Here is a 20,779-nt window from a genome sequence, read left to right as displayed (position 1 = left end):
TGGAAATGAGATGTTGCTTGCCAACTCTACCTTTATTCAGATCAGCTGAATCATACCGTGTACTCACGGAATGCAAAGTGACTTGGTCTCTGTTAGTGCCCGGTGCATAACTCTGGGCAGCAATTTCCCAGCTGTTAGTGAGAGGTAATCTCAGCAAAAAGCCCAAGCACTAGGCTTTACTTCTCTAATTCTGACATTCCTGGATGTCAGGGTAGCGCATTCTTGATGGAGTAGGGCAGCTTGTTTGAGTAGCGCCAGGGCTGGGGACGGACGGAGATCCTTTACGCACCGAGCCGTCGTTTTCCAGGGCCGCTGCTTTAAGCAAAGGCAACAGTGCCCCTTGGTGATGTGATCGTGGTGTAGCACAGGGCTGACACCGCTCTCGGTTCCTGCTATGCCGCTGCTTCGGAGCGAGACCTCTAAATTGGGCAACGAGAGCAGCCTTCGTGCCAGGAATGTGTCCTATAATTCATTTGTTGCAGAAGGACCCAAACAGACAGGCCAGGCCACGGGTGTCAAGAAAAGCTAGAAGGGACTAGCCAAGAGCACTGAGGGCTTCTCTGGAGAAACAGATTCCACCCCATCTGTTCAGCATCACAGAGGGACGAACACTGTTCCTTCCAGCTCCCAAATCTGGGATGCATCCTGCAAAGGTACTGAGCCCTTGCAGTAACCAAAACAACTTGGGCTTTGAAGATAGGGTGCATGTTCTAGAGCTCTAGAGCACCAACGTTTGTGGAACTGATTTCTTGTACTGGATATGAGATTAAACAGTTGCACTGAGAAATGCTGGGTTTACCCTCCATGGCTCAGCTTCTTATCCAGAGATCAGAATAAGATCATCTGGCCTTCTAGGTGCTATCCAGAAAAGTGGAAAGTTTATTAACCAGGCAGAAAATGAGGATACTGTGAACACAGAAGATGCTATGGAGAGATACAGAGAATTCTATATTGAAAACAGAGCATATATGCTTTATACAATAAATAATGCAGAATATATGTGCTGAAGTGAAGAAAAATAAACAACTAACATTTTATGTGCACCAAATGTGCACATTCTTTAGAAAAAGTCTGATTATTAATCTAATGAGTGTCATCATGTGCACACATATGGACCAAATCAACCTACATGACTTGATTCTGGAAATTCCTGATTTTTTTTTCGATTTTTTTTTTTAAATTTTCCCCTGGTATTCTTCTAGCTTAAGGCCTTTTCTTTGTTTTGTTTTTAATGTAAAAAAGCCCACTCCTGCCTGGAGGCTGGGAACATCCAGAGCTGTGGAGCTGTGTGAGCATCCCTGGCCTGAGGGAAAACTCCACTGCCAGGTCAACCTCGGCTGGGGTTTCCCTCAAAGAGAAAGTAAAGTTCCTACCTACGGAAGCAAATGAGCAAACTTAAGTCAGGCATTCACTCTGAGAATAAAAGAATTATTACTTTATAAGAATGATGACAATGAAATGTTAAAATCAGATTATATCTGTGCCTGTTTTCTGTCCCACCCCATACTCCTTCCTGTGCACGTGCTGAAACTATCACTTTGGTTTTCTGCATTAGACAGAAAAGCTTAGAAGTTGCCATTGGAATACTGCCTTATTGAAATGTTTCCTATATTTCACCTCTCATATGATAAAACTTCATTTTCCTCTTTTCTGAGTCATCCATTAGTGTTTTCTCAGAAGTTGCAGTGGCAAGTAGGAAACAGAAAGAACAGCTAGACTATATTTTATCATATTGAGCTATCAATATTTCCTTAAAGGAGACTTATTTGTGGATGGTATGGTATTAATTTAATTTACAAACATCACTTCCAGTCCAGATTTGTAGGAACTTGGCAATGCAACTGGAGTTGCATTTCCAGAGAAGAGAGTAATGCAGAAGCAGAGATACCATATACATAGAAATCATTTCTCACTCTGAACAGTCACACTGTCAGTGGGATTTTCAGACACACTCAGCACAACCTTCCCAAGTTTCCCTGAAAGTCAAAGTTCTCATTCAGATGAATAGAACCAACACTAACTGCCATGGGTAATATTAAAAACAATTTGATACTGTCTCTTGCCCACAAAAACAGCTACTCCCTTCTCCTCCTGCCTTACAAGGGCTAAACAGGGAGTTTAGCCAATTCACCCAGACACACCAAGAACAGGAACATCAGATATTAGGCTCAGAATTCAGTCGAGACTAAAATCAGTGCTCCCATCAGAAATGGCCTTAGTTCTGCACTTTACATATGAGCAATCAGTGAGCTTTCTTTCTTTTTCACAGGTCACCCAGTCAGAGCATTCAGCAAGTTTTATTAATCACCTTTGATGCATTAGTTCCTTCACCTTAACATCACTAAGCTAACCAAGTAGCCATGCCTTGGTGAGGCAGCACCAAGGTGACAGGCAGCACCTTTGTACAGGATGCCAGAAACCCCTAAGCACAGGAAATTTCTAACATCAGCTGATTCTACCAGTGGCAGCATCTCCCTATCCTTTGTTTTGTGTGCTCCTAAAATAAATATCAAATGGTATTTACCCTGTGATGAAAACAGACTTCAGCCACTTAAACCCCAATCCAAGGTATTTTTCATACTTTTTTTATATTGCCTAACCTTGAGATTAAGTAAACTCCATATTTTTTCCAGAAATTCCATAAGTAGGTATGTTAATTTATTTTCTTTTGAGAAAGCATTGAACTATTTATGTATTAGCCATCCATTTCACTGCAACACATGGTACAGCATGGAAATATCTTAGGCGGGGCCACTGTCCCCGTTGAAGTTACACATGGACAACTTAGATAAACATCAAATATTAATCTGTAGTAAGAGAATTTAAAAATCAAATCAAACAGATGTACTATGATGTGAAACTAAATATAAATCTTAGCTATTTCTTTGTCGTAGATGAACCTTGTCCCAGAAATTTTGCATGGAATTTATAAGTATGATGATATTTTATGGAATATGTAATATACAACTGCATTTTTTGGGGAAGAAGTTTTAAAGCTTTAGGCATATTTTGTGTATGTTTCTGTTGCAAGATGCTTACATAATCTACTTCTGCCAAACTCAAGCTAACTTGATAAACATCCTCAGAAGATCCCATTAAATAACATCCTATAACTGGAAAAGCAGTAGAAGATGTCGTTGAACACACACCAGCTGTGTTTATATCAAGGCTCTGATCCACAAGTTGATAAAGAATCAAAATATTCATTAAATTCAATGAGCACTTCCCATCTTTAGAAGTGCATAATCAAAGATATATGAATTATGGCCTGGATTTTCTGGAACTGTTTTATGCACTTATCTTCCAGTCTTATTTTAAATCCATCTATTTAAATCTTTTTGGTTGATTTGTGAGTCTAAACTGTTTTACTCTATTGGAAAAAAGTATTCTTAGTAATAGAACTATAGAGGGACATTTTTCTTTAGAAGTATTTGGTAATTGCAGTAATCCAGCCACCGACAGCAAGCTGCTTTACTGATATATTTATGAAAAATGGAAGTTTGGTTTAGTAGACAATTTGTATTATCATAATTTTTCTTGCTTCAGCAAGAAAATTCCTTACTCCTTGAAGTAAGGAATTTTTGCTATCTTGTACTGTAAAGACATAAGCTTCACAGCTGCTAGAAATAGCCATAGGATTGCTTTGGAGGCATTTTCCAGAGGCACTGGCATGGAAAAAGAGATGCATTAGACCCTTCTCTCTTCCCCTTGAGGCTGCTGGCAGGGAAGGCAATTGGGCAGCAGCAAATATAGAGAGGACTCCCTAAGCTCCAGTGTCAGCAGCCTGCTGTAGCACTGGTGTGCATATGGTGAGCTTATGTACAGTGGTGAGCTGCAGGAGCACACTAGCCTGAAGAAAACACTTCTTAAAGAGAACAAAAAAGGCTGTGCTGACACTGACTCAAGGAGTTATCTACTTCACTGGGGCAGTGAGGTCATGATCTCCAGCAACAGTGGCTAGGAGTTCCCCAGACCACAAAAATTTTGATTAATTTGATATACATTTATGTGGACATGGTACATGGGTTGATGTAATGACTGAGCTTAAATCCTGATGGAAAAAAATGCTGGATGGCAGAATCAGACATCAAAGTCATTTAGAAGATTGGAGATAAGCTCTGGGGAAAAAAAAAAGAGAGAAATCTGACAGACAAACATTGGCTAAAAAAAACTGAAGTAAGAATAACAAATCATATAATGGGGGTAATAATAGGCAGAAAATGGCATTGTGCTGTTGTGGATTTCACACTGAGTGGAAGTCTTCCTGCTATATAATCCTAATACTAAGAGGGAGAGTGCAGTATTGCTACTGCTCTTGTGCCCAGACTGGGACACTGTTTACAAGAAATATATGGTTCTCCTGGAAGAAATTCACATGGGATGGACAAAAATGAAATTACAGAGTTTCTGACTTTGTGTTTTGTGACTATCTATGTATTTGTTGTTTAATAACCTTTAGCACACTTTCTAGCATAAAGGCCATTACGTTTCAACCACTGCAACTTCCTGTATGTGACTGCAGCAGCCACAAAGGCCAAGTTCCTGAATAATGGGCACAAAAGGTGCTCTGTGAAATTATGTACATCACAGTGATCACTTTCAGAGATACTATGCTGCAAATAAAACTGTCTTCTCTTGTCTGTGCACTATTGGTATGTGTAAGCACAGAGGATAAAATATTTTAGGGGATTAAAATACATTTTAATTTGTAGTGTAATAGCAGATGTAATGTTGCTTTCTGCATCATTCAGCACACTTGTACAAGAGCAACCAGGGACTAGGATTCTAGCAGAAACTGCAGTGACTGAGGGTTGTAATGCCTAGCTCAGACTAAATGGAGGTAGCTATTTCATCTTGTGTGGACAATTTTGGATTCAGTCTCTAAAATGAATGCACTATCTATTCAAATGCAAAAAGTAACATAATTGCATATTCCTAATTAAATCAGAGTACCTTATCCTAGAAAACAAGAATACCTTGTTAATTTCAATCAGAATCAATTGTGGAAATAATCAATAATATTTACCTGTAGACTAAATCTGTATTTCTGATCTATATTCAACTGTAGATCAGAAATGACATCTGATATTTGGAAAGAATTTAAATATTGCCATTATGTCTTAGGTCTTCCAAGTCTGCTTATTGTGCTTTATGATACATAACATCAGGCATCAAATAATCTGATAAAGGTCTTTGTATTTCTCAGCAGGGAAAGTTGATCTGTATTTCCAGAATACTGCCACAAGAACTGTACTCCAATACTGTGCAGACAGTTCAACACACAACTTCACTTTTTCCTAACTGTTTCTATGCTTGTAACATTGTACTGTCCAGCCAGCTCACACTTTAGGCACTGACATGTTTTAAAACCAGTCTCACCAAACTAAAATGCTGAAGTACTAGCTGAACAGTAGGCGGCTCTTAATTAAAGCAAGGCATTGCTCCTGTAGCAGTATGACCACGAGAGGGCACATCGCCAGTACTGATGATAACAGCTCACAAGCGCTGCACGGCTCCGGACAAGACTTCTATTTTTGCTTTCTCTGCCTTTCCCTGTCTTTTTCAATCACACGAGGAATTTAGTAACCTTATTTGTTAATTAAATGAAATAATTCTACAGGCAGGTTCTTATTCATGCAATAAGTACTATCTCAGAGTGGAAAAAATAAAAGCAGAGATGATCATCAGGCTGAGACATAGTGGATCTGTTTCCACTTAGAAAAGGAAGCAAGGGAAGAAAGGCAGATAGATAATACTTGTGGAACAAATAAGGTAGAAGCATGGGGGAAAAAAGCAGGAGAAATGGTAGTAAGTAAAATCCAAATCTGAAGGAGTATAAAGTGTATTATCACAAAAGTCAAAATTTCTAAGGTTTTTAAAAGTATTCAAAAAAGCAGCCACAGTTTGAGAATGATAAATGAAAAAACTGAATTAATGCAATGTTGTTTTTTCCTAAGTATCACACATGATTTTAGTTTACCAGTGGCCACAACAACAGAGTAGAAGAGATGCATTCAGGTGTCAGCTTCATCTGGCAGTTTTAAAACTTCTCTCTGGCCGCCCCTCCCAGTTCCCTCAGAGCACAGGTTAGAAACTGTGTTTTCCATGTAGATGTTCAGACCCGACTGATTAAATTGTGGAATATTTTCCTTATCCCTGAAGTGTTTATTCCCTAGACTTATTAGTTTCCTATTGTTTTAAATATGATCATATTATCCTGCAGAATTTTCTTGCAACAATGGTATCAAAAAATGGCTTCTCTTGCTTTAGAAATAAACTAAATACTGCTATTGATGACATGAACAGGAGTTAAGATTTATAAGCAAGGAAAAGCACATAGTATTATATGCAGAAGTAAAATTAGGGTAGCTAGTCAGCATGTTTATGATCTCATTTAAAATGAGATTTATGCTTTGCCAAAGGATTCTTCTCTGTCTTCTTTCCCATAGGATATTAGGCCCCTATAACTCTTAGGATGTTACTGAAACTCATTAGAGGTACATAGCTAATTGGTTCTTGTTAGGGTTCGCTTCTGAATTTCTCTCTCAGAGCGAATATTTAAACCAAAGAGAAATGGTTGTTTTACCTGATATAAGTTAGGGATGATGCAATTTGCAGTAACAAATTGCTATGTTCTCCCACTGCACTCAAAATCAAGGAGAAGCAAGATTAGACCTACTTTACCTACACTAGTATCATTTTTAAGCAGTATGACTACTTAAGCATGATGTTACTACATGGAGGTAGATGGATATAGGGGCATACATCTATAATTCAATTATCTAAATAAGGGATAAGAGATTCATGGCTTTCAGTCCCTATCTAATCTAGTTTGTAGCTTTAGGAAGGGAACTCTGTGCCACTTGGCAGTGAGTGTATATCTAAAAGATAATCTTTTCAGTAACTGCAAAGTTTCCTTTCAAAGGAAATTCTGAATATGCTTGAGTACACAATATCCAGCCCATGAGACAATTAATCAGTTGGCATCTTTAGTTCAGGCTGCTAGCTGAAGGAGTACACCTGCAGGTCTAAAAGGAGAGTTTAATTCTCTTGACTGCAGTTTCTTTGAGCGACCACTATAAAAAAATTAATAACAAGCAGGAACTTACTGTCTGTGCAAGCCTGTCCTACATCCTTTCTTGTATCTTCTTTTTCTAGAAACAACATTACCGTGAATCCTTGCTGGCCTACTAAATTGGCAAAAAAGCACTTTGGGATTCTGCCTCCTGTATATAACTCCCATTCAAAGCTGGAGACAAGGGGGTGCCAATCTGGCTGACACCAGGACAGTGCAGGTTTGCCAAACAGCACTGTGAGAGGGCAATTAGCAACCTGCCATCACCTCCAAATCCAAGCCATCACCAGCTCAGATGAAGGGGAGCTGTCAAAGGCCAATTCACTTTTAGCAATCAACATCTGAAATCAGGTCAGTAGCTTTGCAGCACAAGATGTTTCTTGCTGTGCCCAAGAAACTAAGTTTGCCTTGCTTGCCAGTCTCTCTTGACAGTCTTAATAAGACTTAGCCAGTGCAACCCAATTTCTTGCCATCTAATTACTTTCTTTGCAAGGAAAGTGCTGCAAAAGAGAGGTTCATATGTTCCTGTTTCCTCCAAAGACTGAGCCATAGCCATTTATACTCTCAAATTTCAAAAGGTTTTTGATAGGCCAGAGATCAGTCCTTACATTAAGCTTTCTGATATGCTTTATGATGTTTCATGACTGTCTCAAAGTTGTTTGGTAGTTAATATTATGCTAGATAATTAGACAGAATGTCTTGCAAGCACAAGGTGGTTCAAATCTAGCTTGAATCATTTGGCTTGGTAAAATAAACAAGCCAGTAAGAGCACAAAATTTCATATCAACCTTTACAAGACTTTCTAGATAGTTTTAAAAAGCCATTAAGATTGCCATTGCCCAAGGTAGAACTGCTAGATCAGTGTAATATGTCATTCCTCTTCAGAAATGTAGTGATATAGAGACTTTACCAGATTTAGTAGAACTGAAGTGAATCACCTGCTAGAATCCATAAAACCCACCAACCACCAGATTCCTGACTTTCTTACTCAGCACACAGGTCTTATAAAAGGATGGTTTAGTAGATTGCCCAAATAACACGGAATGAGTTCCATAATGTAAATTTGTTTGGTAAGGATAAAATGAGTAATTTCTAATTCTTTTCCTAGGGACAGACAAGATGATTTATACAGGTAAAAAGAGGTAGAAATTCTTGTATACAGGATATTTTCTGTAGGACACAGGATATTCTCACTGCAAGCTGCCAACCAATACTCTGAAGAAGATCCTGAATACAATTTTTGTACATACAGATCTATACATCTCTAGATAAAGAGTTCTTCAGCTCTCTATCTAAATATAAAATAGACCTTGACAGAGATTCTCAGAATTATATCTGTACATTGTTATATAGGATACTGTTCTTAATCTATAAAATTATTATCCATAAATATTATCAGAGATACATGAATAAGTATGCATTATACATGATTATATAGCTATATGGTTTACCTCTATTTCAGTTTAATCTGTTATCTGTTATTGTTAGCATAATTATTGGTTGATAGTTTAGGGGCTGTACCTTATTGTTGCAGATATTATGTAATGCACTACAGCAAATTCTATGCAGCACTACTAACCAGCATCTGTCTCCAAGGCAGAAAATGAGGGTCAGCTCATCTTTCCAATGCTGTTCAAAGAAGTGAGCAAAGATTAGCTTCAAGCTACAGCAAATTCCCTTGAGGGTGCTGAGGCAGATGGGCTGTGTTTCAAGTCAACTTGTCAATGCAGCAGTATTTCAGCCCAGAAAAACAGTCGCTCAATAAAGACTCAACCAGAAAAGTCAACATAGTGCCTTACCTAGAGCTGTAATTCCTTTCCCAAGTTAAGGCTAAGCTGATAAAAGTGCTCATAGATAAATCTCTGATTTTTTTTTTTCAACCAACATCAAGCATTTTATCATAAAACAGTCATGCACTGGACACTGCACAGACATCAACACATGCTCCATAGACTGGATGGCTTCTTAAAAGTCTGGAGAATCTTATCTAGGCAGCTGGAAACTTGCCTTTGACATCTCAGGGCCAGCTGCCTACCTATGGATGACTTTTTTTCCCCTGTGCTCAGTACTTTGTGAATCTGTAACAGATTATAACCTTAAGCAGGAAGACAGGTACATGAAAAGCATAATCAGTAGAAGAAAAGTGATGTCTAAGTATTTTCAGCTTTTAAATGTGGCATTCGTTTATTATTTTTCTTCACTCGTGAGGTTCAGCACACCAATAACCTCCACAAGCATATCTATAAAGGAACACCTCAGAAATGTTTTTATGCCTAATCTGCAGTAAAGCATAAACTTTGGTTAAACATGTTTAACTCCCTTCAGACCTAAATGGGATTTGTTTTCTTCCCACAGGAAGTGGAGGGGGCTGTGACTTGGACAGGGCCCTGAACAGGTCAGCAGGCACTGATTGACCTGGTTAGCCTCACGTGAGTCCCCACTGATCCACCAGCCACCCTTGGGCCTTGGAGCTGCATTCAAACCTCAGGGGATGGGGGTTTAGACCTTGCTAGAGCAGGAGTGTCTGTGTGCTGTCCTGGGGTTTCAGTGACCCTGACACTGCTGGCCATGGGTACCCTGGCTTTTCTTGCTCAGATACAGCATGGCAGAACCCTTTTTGGGGGCCGGGGGAAGTGTTTATTACTGCCCTGTTGCCATCCCAGCCTGCTGCCCTTTCCTGACAAGGGATTTGATTCCCCTGTCAAAATAAACTTGGGCTGCTGCTGTGGAAATGAAATACCAATTTTGTATCAAGTCTTCAATCCCTTGCTGACAAAGGGCCTGATTTGTGCTAATTCCATTGAAAATGGAGAAAAACACTGGATGCAGAGTAAGCCTAGATGATAGGCCAGAGAAGGGAAGGAAGCTGCAGCTGGAGAGAGCACAGTGACTCACTATTTACTACCTACTGGCTGCAAGTATAATCATAGGTAAAATCACTTTTTTTCTATGTGGGTGCTAAGAAAATGCATTGCAACATTAAAATGGTCTTGTGTACATTGCCTCAGTGGCCTGTACCAGGTACTAAACTGCAGTGAAGACAGGCCTTGTCTTGTTTGTCTAATGTTGGGTAGTGTAAATGGTAGTTCAATTAATACACCTCCTTCTGTTTCAGAGACAAGTGCCTGGTTTATCTGCTATGTGTACATCACATAGATCAAGTCCCCAGGGCTGTGACATTTGGAGATATTCTGTGGCTCTGCAACTAAATCCTCACCCTGCCTAAAAAATCTTCAAGAAAATAAACCAAAACCCACCCAATGAAGCTCTTTAGATGGAAGACTTGTGATAATCTTGTCATACTTTGTGTATGATAGTCTGGTAATTTTTATTAAACAATTCATCTGGATAGCCTACAACTTTTACCAGAATTTAGTACACCTTCCACAAAGGTCTTATCTTGATTTAAAGAATTCAACCTGATGTGCTTGAATGAATTTTTGTTGCAGCTTTATCTGGAAGATCGAAGAGGCATCTTATCCTACTTGGTCAGTGCCTTAACATTTTTTATTTTCTTCTGCCTGTTTTGTGGTAGTAGCAACACCATAGTTGTGTTGGGTGGTACATGGTTACTTTTGGTCCCCTTTAGATCATGCCATATGATCCTGAGCTCATTCAGAGTCAGTCTTCCAAAATAGCTCTTCTCATTCCAGTAGTATGTCCTGCCGGTTTGGGTAGAAGACCTTTTGTGTTCTGTATAACTGTATTGAATTCTGAGTACAAGGGGGTGATGTTTAGTGGAAGATCCAGAAAAACCGAACAACTTCCCTGTCTCTATAATATGCAATGTCACAGACCTGTCTTCTGTAACCTTTTATAACAGTGGTTTTATTTTCTATAAGTCCTATAAGCTCCATAGCTAAGTTCCAAGTAACCTATTAATTGTAATAATAAAAGTAAACATAATTTAATAGTTGTATTAAGTCTTGCTCTTTCTCTGTGCAATACAGCTTAGACCTTGAACACTCACTCAGCAATTGTTTTTGTTTGTCTTGCTGTTTCAGCAGGTCTTCTAAATAAGACATTAGGTCTTAGACAAACAAGTACTGCACTTCTATATGTGTTTTTCCTAGCCTTACTTTCCTTTGCTATCTACCTGTAGTACTGCTCCCCTCACCACCTTCAGCCAAAATGACCTGGGCTAGCATAAATGTGTTTAACATTGGATCACCCCAGCTGGGGGAGGCTAGGAAGAAAACATGTGGCTTCTCTTGTGACTCAGGAAGCCAAGCAGCAGGTGGTTAAAGGCAGGCAGAGGCAGCTCCAGCTGCAGACAGGGTGAGCTATGACTGCAGTCTTGGTTCACTGAAGATAAGCCTCTCCAAATCATCATGCTGGCTTGGATTTGACTTATTCCAGCCATTGTGTGCCAGATCAGGTGATACAGTGGTCTAAGAATATCAAAACCATCAGTGTAGAGCTGGCACAAACATAGCTTGACCTGTTTGCATCAAATTTATATTGCCAGGTAGGGTCAGCAGCTGAGAACAAGCCAGGCATTAAAAGAGAACTCCAGGCTTTATAGTGCCACAGAAACATAATTTCCATCCTTCTGTAATTAAAGGGCAAAAGAGATGCCAAAGCCCTTTATCACAGGGCACTTTCAACTTGAGCAACCTATAGTCTACTTGCAGTTCTGTGTATTCTTTACCTGACTCCAGAAAAGCTCTCTGCATAGCCACGGAAACTAAGCTTTATGTCTAGGATAATTTTGTAGGATTCATCTGTGTTACTTACTGGAGACTTTACAGCACACTACAAAAGAGAAACACTCAAGATATATAGCATTTAATGTCCTAATTGAGGAATATTGGGGTTTTTTCACTTGTATGTAGGGCCTATACATTTATAAGTATGTATGTCTGGGCTTGAATCTGCTTAAGCTGTCTTCAAAAATGTGAGAAGTTCAAAGAAAATTCTGTGTTTATTAGGAGGTCTTGCTCTGGAATTTGTTCAGTATTTCTGAATAGTGAAAGATTCTAAAAATAACAGTGCAGCTTGGCTTTCAGCTGTAATTAAGTGTCTTACTTGGTGAAAATTGAATACTCCTTTGGGGTAAGAGGATTTTAAATCACCCTTGGCTTGGATAACACTTATAGTAAGAAAGCAACTGTAGTGTCACAACCTATGTCCACATGCAGGGTGATACTGTCCATCAGGGACTTGGATTTTTGAGGCCTCCAAACTGCCTCCTGATCTTCAAAGTCCTTTGTTTCCTGCTTCAAGCTTTAAGGTATAACATTTCATCCCTTCCTTTCCTGTAGAAGTACACCTTTCTCTTTTGGCTGATTCTCTAACATAAGCTTCTTTATTGAAAGCTCATCTGAAAGTAGGTGGCTTTGTAATTTAATACTTTCAAACTCCACATCTTCAAAACAGTTTTGTTGCAATAAACCTTCAAATGTATACATTCACTGCAGCATTCAGTATGGGGGCAGAGCAAGTAGTGGGGTAGTCATTCAGGGAGAGCAGAACTGCAGTTCAGTGTGAGGGTCAAAACAAGGTCTGGCATCAAAAGGCAGAGAAGACTTAAGTTGTAGGGCAAGCCCCTCTGTGCATGGGGAAGATGAAGATTCTCAGTGCCTGTATTTCAAGAAAATAAATTCTGAAATGTCACATATGACAGCCTGGCCCATTAGCAGCCACTGGCTGTTTGAGGACCCCAGACAAGTGACTACCCTTGAATTTAGAGCTCTGGGAGATAGGAAGGCTCAGGGGTAGGACTTCAGGGACACTATTTTTTGCCTTCAGCTTAATAGCCCTTCCCTGCTAAGGAGGCATCTGGACTTAGAGTCATCAACCTAGAAAGGGGGAAAAGAGAATGTCAAAACAATGTTTACCTGATGTAAATTGCATCTTTAATGGCTTTTTTCTAGCCAATGTATGTAGTTTAACTACACATAGAAAATTATCCTCGCCCTTGAAATAAATAGCTGAGGTCACATAATTGAATCTAAGTAGTAACTAATCTTTGCAAACATCACTGCCAAATAACAGTGTTTCTCTAAAAGTGCTACTGTAATTTCCTTTAATGGTTTTTCTTTTGCTGTGTCTAATAATATTTAATTTTTTCTTCAACTAGAATTTTCCATTGTTGCTAACAGCAGTTCACCTCAGAGGAGTGAGCTTTACTGTAAACAGTGCTCCAGACAGCAACTAATATTTAAAGCAGTCCAGCCTCAAAGCAGGGCTCTGTGACCTGCTCTATAAAACACCAGCAGCTGCCTGAACTGTGTTTACTCCAGCACACTCGCTGCTGCTTCTGCCTCAGCTACTGCTACAGTTCGTCTGCACTTAAAATAATCACGACAGGCATTAGGGAATAACTGCTTTGGTATAAGCCTAGAGCTATTACAAGCCTAGATTCACACCAAGAGCCATTTCAGAATGTCCAAGTATAGTAAATTTCCACTCACAGATAAGCCCTTAGCATGGGAAAGAAACTTCGCAAATGCTTCTTGATGTGGATGATCTCTGCAGCATTCTTGTTGCTGGGAGTCAACTTACTCTGAAGGAGTTTGAGGGATGAACAGCGACAACCTACCACTGAGGACAACAGAAGCTGAAATAGCTATGAGCTGCTAAATATTTATTGCTTGTGTTCTCCTCTAACCTAACTGCAGTAAGATGCAGAGCTCAGACCAATTTGCAAGTAGGCAGGCCTTTAGCATATATCTCAGATCTCAGAGGAATGAATCAAGTAATAAAGGGATGAATCAATAGACTCAATTAGGATCTCAGATGGGTGGGACTCAGGAAGCTCTCCTAAATTAGATACCCCAGAAACTGGTAATTAGAGGGAAGAAAGGTCTTAGCAGCACCAAAGTCCAGAGCCCTGTGCCTGGGGATAGGTGGTGAGGTATTGATTTTATCAGTAGTTTCATGCCTATGTTAGCTTTGCCTGTTAAAACCTGTGAAGGGTAGTGCTCAAAGTAGAATAAAAACACCCTGGAGAACATATATAAGTCTGCGGGACCTGATGAGATGAATCCCAGAGTCCTGAGGGAATAGACTAATGTAGTTGCTAAACCACTGTGCATGGCATTGGAAAAGTCTTGTAAGATGAAGTCCCAGGTGACTGGTAGGGAACATTGCATCCATCTTAGAAAAGGGTAGAAAGGAGGAGCTGGGAACTACCAACCTGTCATCCTCAGCTTTGTGCCTAGGAAGATCACAGAACAGATCCTCCTGGGAGCTGTGCTAAGGCAACAGAGCCATTCAGTAGTAAAAAAAATGTTGTTAGGTCTTTCAAATTCAGCTTATTGAAAGCTTTCACTGACTGATTAAAATTATCCTGTGTGTACCTAATTCTTGTTGAGATTGCTTATGGTGATTGTCTTAAAAACTTCAAAAAATGGAGAAAAATGTGTGGATTTCCTAGGGCAGCTAATCCCTGAAATGGGAAGAGAAAGATGAGAGGCACATAAATAGGTGACCTGAGCTTCATGAACATACAAGCAAATTAAAAATATCAGTGCAAGGAATTGAATTTTTTTTTTTAGGATTCACCATAGCATCCACTAAGTGACTGTAACACTTAATTACCTGCTTCAAAATGCCCACACTTCTCAGCATCAGAAGGAATTTCTGTCCTTCCACAAAATCGAACACGAAGTTCTGCTTTGTGTGAAAACCTTTACCTGAAGCTTAAGGACTAGTATGCCAGCTAAAATTGGCACTCATTGTTCCCATCACAATCCATAATCATCCCACAGAGAAAACTGCAGTTAGCATCCTTGTCAGTCTCCAGACATGCTTGTATTAGACCTGCCCATCTTCCCTGCCTTCTTGTAGCTAACTAGTGGACAAGGAAGGAGGTCAGGCAGAAGTTTTCATCTCTGCTCCTTACTGAGGGTCTGGCTTAGCCTAAGATGTTATACTCTGCTAAAGAAGGCACTTTGAGACAATAACCCCTCCCATGTTTCTAGTCTCTTTCTAGGGGCCTGAAAAGAGTCTAGGTAGAGCCTCACCTTATATCTAAAATCTTCTGCAAGTTTTAAAGCAACTGTGATAAACTTGCATAAAGGATGATATGCCATATTTTTTCCCCTGCTTCCTATACTGTATACTTAAGCTGTCCAAATCAATGTGAGGCTCTATAAAATGGCTCATCAAACTTTAAAAGATAGCAAACAAATAAACTGTCTATTTGTGTCTATTACACTTGCAGATTGCATCAGATTCTTCCATTAAAAGTTTCTGTGAAACACCACAGGGTGAAAGTCAGGGGCCACATTTACAAGGGAAATTCTGATATTCTTTGCAATAAGAGTGATCAAATATTGTGCAGCTTCTTTGGCCACGTGGTCCAATCTCCCTTGCTAGAGATTAAGTCTTTGAGCTACTTGACCACAAATAGCCCTGCTTTGAGCAACGGGTTCAATCTGATGACATTTGGAAATCCATTGGATCTGAAAATACTTTATACTGTATGATTCTATTCCCAAAAAGTTTAGATCAATGGCTGGCAGGTAGACATAAGAGCAAGAAAAATGCAACCAAGGGGAATCTGTAGACTAGGGAAGGATATAGGAAACAAGAGACTATTACAGGAGAAACTGGGAAAGGCAAAGAGCAGAAGGAACCCACAGCTGTAATAAATATTACTGCATCCCCCAAGGAGCCTTGGGACAGCAACATGCTGAGGCATGGCTGAGCATCTATGAGCTGTGGGCAGCAGAGCTCCCAGGGGTCTTGGACTCCTATAGCTTCTGCCTTCTGTGCTGTCTGGCCAGAGCTTTTTCAGCACCACATTCCCTCCCAGTCTTTTCCAGTCTTTTCTTCCCTCTGTGATTCTGTCCCCTGGTACATCCTCAGTGAGTCTCTAGCAGCATACTTGTGCCTGCACTGCACCAAGCCACCTTCTCAGTTTTTCCTATTTATGGTTGATTGTAAGACACAAAATTGCAGTATTTAAAATGCATTCATATATCCTTGCATGAGTTTTATTATATTTTGTTCAAGGCAGAAGTGTATTTATCCCCTAGTTGTGTAGTTATCATTTCTCCCCAAGAAATCCCCATCAACTGAATATTTCTGACAGAGATATTGCAGCCATGAACATCACCAGATTTCTCTTAAATAACTTCCAGACTAGTTAAATATTAGCTATCACTTTGGCATGCTGAGTACTTTTACTCAGAAATAATTTCAGCTCAGTCACTGCAATTATTTCCCAACCTGTTCACACTTTTCTAGGTGCCCTCATTGCTTCCTTTACAGAAATCCTAGGAGTGCTGATGCAAGGAAAGCATGGAAAATATGAGTACTTAGTAATGGATGAGCCTATCAATTTGACTGTGCGGTTCAGCCATACCCCGCTGTCTCAGATTGAACAGCTAACACCTTCAAAAGCACAAATTAGGTTTTCATCAGATTTCCAGCTTTGATCATTATCGCATCTAGAAAACACATGGATTCAAATTTTAAGCTGTTCCCATTTTGATGAACATGTGTTCATTCTGCAGCCTTTAGCCCATCAACTTTGAGAAAATTCAGATGGGACCAACAGTCCAGCAATGGGATTTTTAACCCTCTATTTGGTGGGAAGCCATTTGCCCCTTCAAAAGGTTCAACCGTTCCCCAGGTGCACAGTTTTCTATAATAATGTTTACAATTCTTGTAGCATGCCAGATGGCCGGTATCAGGCTCATCTGTGTTTCTTGGCTTGGAAATGTGCACTGTAAATAACTTCAGGGATTTTTCTTTCTTATTCCTGAAGCAGGTTTATCCTTTGGCTGTAAATTCAGTTCCTGGACTAACTCAGCAGCCAAAATACAATTTTTGCAATTTTTGCACCTATTGCTCTGCATGAAGCAATATAAATTCTTAATAGTCATTTAAAAACAACCCCCAACCAGTCTACCAGTATAGCAATTTCCCTTCCATCAACGTTTTTCAAAGTATCTGTGGCAAAACACAGTCATTCATACAGAGGGGCAACTGTAATTTGAGCATAAGGAGGCACCTTTTAAAACTCTGGAAATGTCATTTAGAAAGTTATTCCCTTGAATAATAGCCCAGTTCTGCTTTATTTCTTGACTCTGAGTGCAGTGCATTTTAGGGCTGCATCCAGTTATGCTATGCTGAATAATATATATAAATAACTGTGAACAACCACATATACACCAGTCTGCAAAATTTGACTGCTCAGGTTTTTGAAACTCCTGTCTCAGATCTAGCTGTGTTTAATCATTCTTGCCCCTACTGACAGGTGTTTTAACAGGAATATCTTCAGATATTTCAGTGCTGCTGGGCACACTTGCCAGCTTTTTTCCTTCTCTCAGAATTAAGAGAAACTCTTTGTTCAGAGGCAGTGGAGGCTATTTTGGTTTCTTCTTATGGCTCTTTTTTGATGCATCTGGAATTTCTTATTACTCCTGATAACCAGGTCTTCTCACATTTCAATGTAACTACTGCAGAATAACCACCCAATCTAAGTAATCTCCCTGTCTGCCTTATCCATTATTGTTGGCTGAAAAGGGTTTTACTCAGACAACTTTTCATCTCAGGCAGCTGTTGCTACATTTCTTTATCACAGCACAGTTTTACTTTGTAGGAGGTCCTGGGTTTTGTGGCTGTGGAAAAATGGCTGGGGGTAAAATCAGAGAAAATCTAGGAGCTCTATTCATATCCTACCAGAAGTTATAATGGTATGGAAATTATGGGATAAAATGCAGTTGATGCTCCCTGTATGGAATGTGGTTGGCATGCTCAAAACCTATTTCTATTCCTTGAAACCTATTCCGTAATGATTGCCCATACACACAATCTGCAACCATAGCACCTGCTAAGGGGAGAAGAACGAGGGTGGAGCAGAGCGCAGATACTGTGGCCAGGCTCTACAGAAAGCCTTGCAGGGAGGGGAATGGATGGTGCTTTTTAGCTCATGAACTGCATAGCACCTGTCAGCCAGGGCAGAGAGGACAAGATATCTTGCTGCTGAGCCAACAGCTGGGAAGAAATTGCTCTCCTCAGAGGAACCTGGTTCATTGGAACCTAATTGTAACATTAACGCACACCTCCATGCCAAAGTTACTCACCCCTCACTGAGCAAGTGCCCTGTATTTTATTGGCTCTTTAGCAGTGAAACAACAGAATTTTACACCAATCAGTAACAAATATATATATGACTGGAGTCACTCAAGCTCCATCTAAACATAAAAAAATAGTATAATACTAAGTTGAGAATGGGAAGAATTCAGGGAAGACTCCATTGTAACTACTGGGATCGGCTGACAGGCTGAACCCGTCTTCTTGCCCATAGGGGTGCCCATTGGATAAGAACCATGATCTATATGTGCTGAATACTTTTAGGGGGGACCAGATCTTGTCTGTATTGCTTTGAATATGTTTTTGCAGTCAGATACTACCACTAACTATCCTCAAATCTTTACCTGTCACAATTTTCTATTAATAAAGAGAGTTAATCTGTAAACTTTTAGTGTGAGACCTTCACGGGTGCTGGCAGTTGGATTAGCCAACACTAACCATGAATGTCTACAAGGAATACTGTCATTAGTTTTGGCTGTAATACTATTTTTGCTATGCATAGTTGTATGGAAACCTAAATTTTGAGGATAGCAAATCAATAGATTGGATTTATTATATTATTCTATTCATAATGACAATGCAATTCCTCTTGGCTCATAATCAAGGTACAGAATGGCAATGGTGCCCAAGCTGATGTTAAATATACAGCAAGAGTTGGGATCCCACACAAAAGTAAGGCCAACCTGAACCTTGTTGTGGTTGTACATGAAGATTAATTATATCTCACAAGTGAGTGGGAGGGAAAAGGAACTCATGACAACCATGATATTTCTGAAATACCAGCGCTTCAAGCAATGCCTGGGGAAGAAATAAAAATAGGGTGCAGAGGAATCAATGGGTCTACTCATGAAAAACCCACTGAAATTAAAATATACCACACTGATTTTACTAAACCAAGTAACAATAAGAAATCCTGTTACAATTTTAATTTTACACAGCATGTGCTTGCATTTTGTTATGGGAAAAACGGGCTGTAGAACTGTCACTTGATTTCCTAACTGTAGAACACAAACTGTGAAATTTATGTATAACAGGGTAGCCATGGATAGAACAATATGTACTTGTAGACATATCTATGCCTGGCCTAATTTATTTGCAATGACACTGCAATATAACATCTTCTTTTATAAGCTAGAGTGGATCATCACAGATAAGAGTGAAAATCAACACATCCCATCTCTAAAGGGAACGAAAGGTGACATCACCTCGATAGGATGCCTAATTCAAAGTAATACTAAATGCCAGACAACTGTTGTTGTCACATTGTTGTGAGATATGTCGAGGAAATAAGTGTTGTAAACTATGCCAAAGGGAAAACCAACACACATACCTGGTCTTTTAAGCATGAGTTCTGGCATACCTTGAAAATACCCCATCCAATGTTTGTGGTGTGTCTTTAGACTCTTGATTGAACTTGGGCCTTCAATTTGAAATTTTTGTTGAAGAGCCCTACTTAATAACTCAGCCTCCTATTGTCTCCTCACATCTCCAACATTTTCCCTACTTAATCAAAAAAACAGGTCAACAGCAGCTGCTATTCAGCCCAACATGGTTCCTCAAGTAAGTTGAGTTGTCCTCTGGAGCATGGAGTATGGGCCCAAAAAGATGAAAGTGACAGACTATATGAGAGCAAAAAGGATTCCATTGTGAAAGTAGCACCATCAAAACTCAAGACATTTGTCTTGATACTGAACAAAATGTTTGTTATTTTTAGATTCATCCTAATAAAAACCTAGAAACAAAAACTTTCTGATTACTGTCCTTCACAATATGGAAGAAATGCATTGTGTGATGGAGCAGGTGAAGAAAGATGGAGAACACTGATGTTGGGACACTCTTTTTTGGATGGTCACCAGCAGCTACTGGAATTCTCAACCAAATGCTTCACCCTGTTGCCATTTTGTTGATATCAATCCTTTTGCTTTTTGTTCCAAAAATTGTAGTGTATGTTAAAGTTTGGATGATTATGAAACAATTAGCCAATTAGCTACCCCACTAATACTAGACTATCCAAGTGTCCATGTGTAGTAAGTTTCCACTTGTCAACATAGCCAGTGGTTCATCAAGTTGTATACTTGCAGACTGACTAGGGTGGACAGTACATAGCTTTCCCTGGAATCAACTGTTGCAAATGTATACTGGTGAGGTCTTCTATTGGGGTTGTACTACTAATCCTAGGTAGATTTCCAATGTAATTGTTTCTTCTTGACTTTGTTTATTCCATTTTTTTCCACCTGCCTTTCCATCACTGTAGGTGGCTACAGTGCAGTTCTTGTTCTCTCTCACTGACTTCCAGAATGAAAATATTCCAGAAGCAGAGTTCAGAATCCAGTTCCCAGAACACCTAGGCACCTAAGTTTTAGTTTTCTTTACTAATATCCCCTTTGCTCAGTAGTTCAGCAGCAGCATGGCACATTGGTTTTGACAGCTCCTCCCTTCCCCTTTGTCCTGTGGTTTACACAGTGGAATAAAGGAAAAAACCAAAAGTGACAATGTTAAAGGCAGCCTGAGCAGCAAACCACCACCATGGGAGGGAAATAAGAGGGATTTTGCTGCAGGGGAAACAAGCTTATGGCAGGAATGAGTCCATGTGCTTCAGTGATGATGGCTGGAGTTATTTTCAGCAGAGTTGTTTCTCACGTTACTTCTCCT

This window comes from Molothrus aeneus, chromosome 6, assembly GCF_037042795.1.
Source record: "Molothrus aeneus isolate 106 chromosome 6, BPBGC_Maene_1.0, whole genome shotgun sequence".
In the NCBI taxonomy this organism is placed as follows: Eukaryota; Metazoa; Chordata; class Aves; order Passeriformes; family Icteridae; genus Molothrus; species Molothrus aeneus.
Note: the sequence above shows the minus strand (reverse complement) of the source record.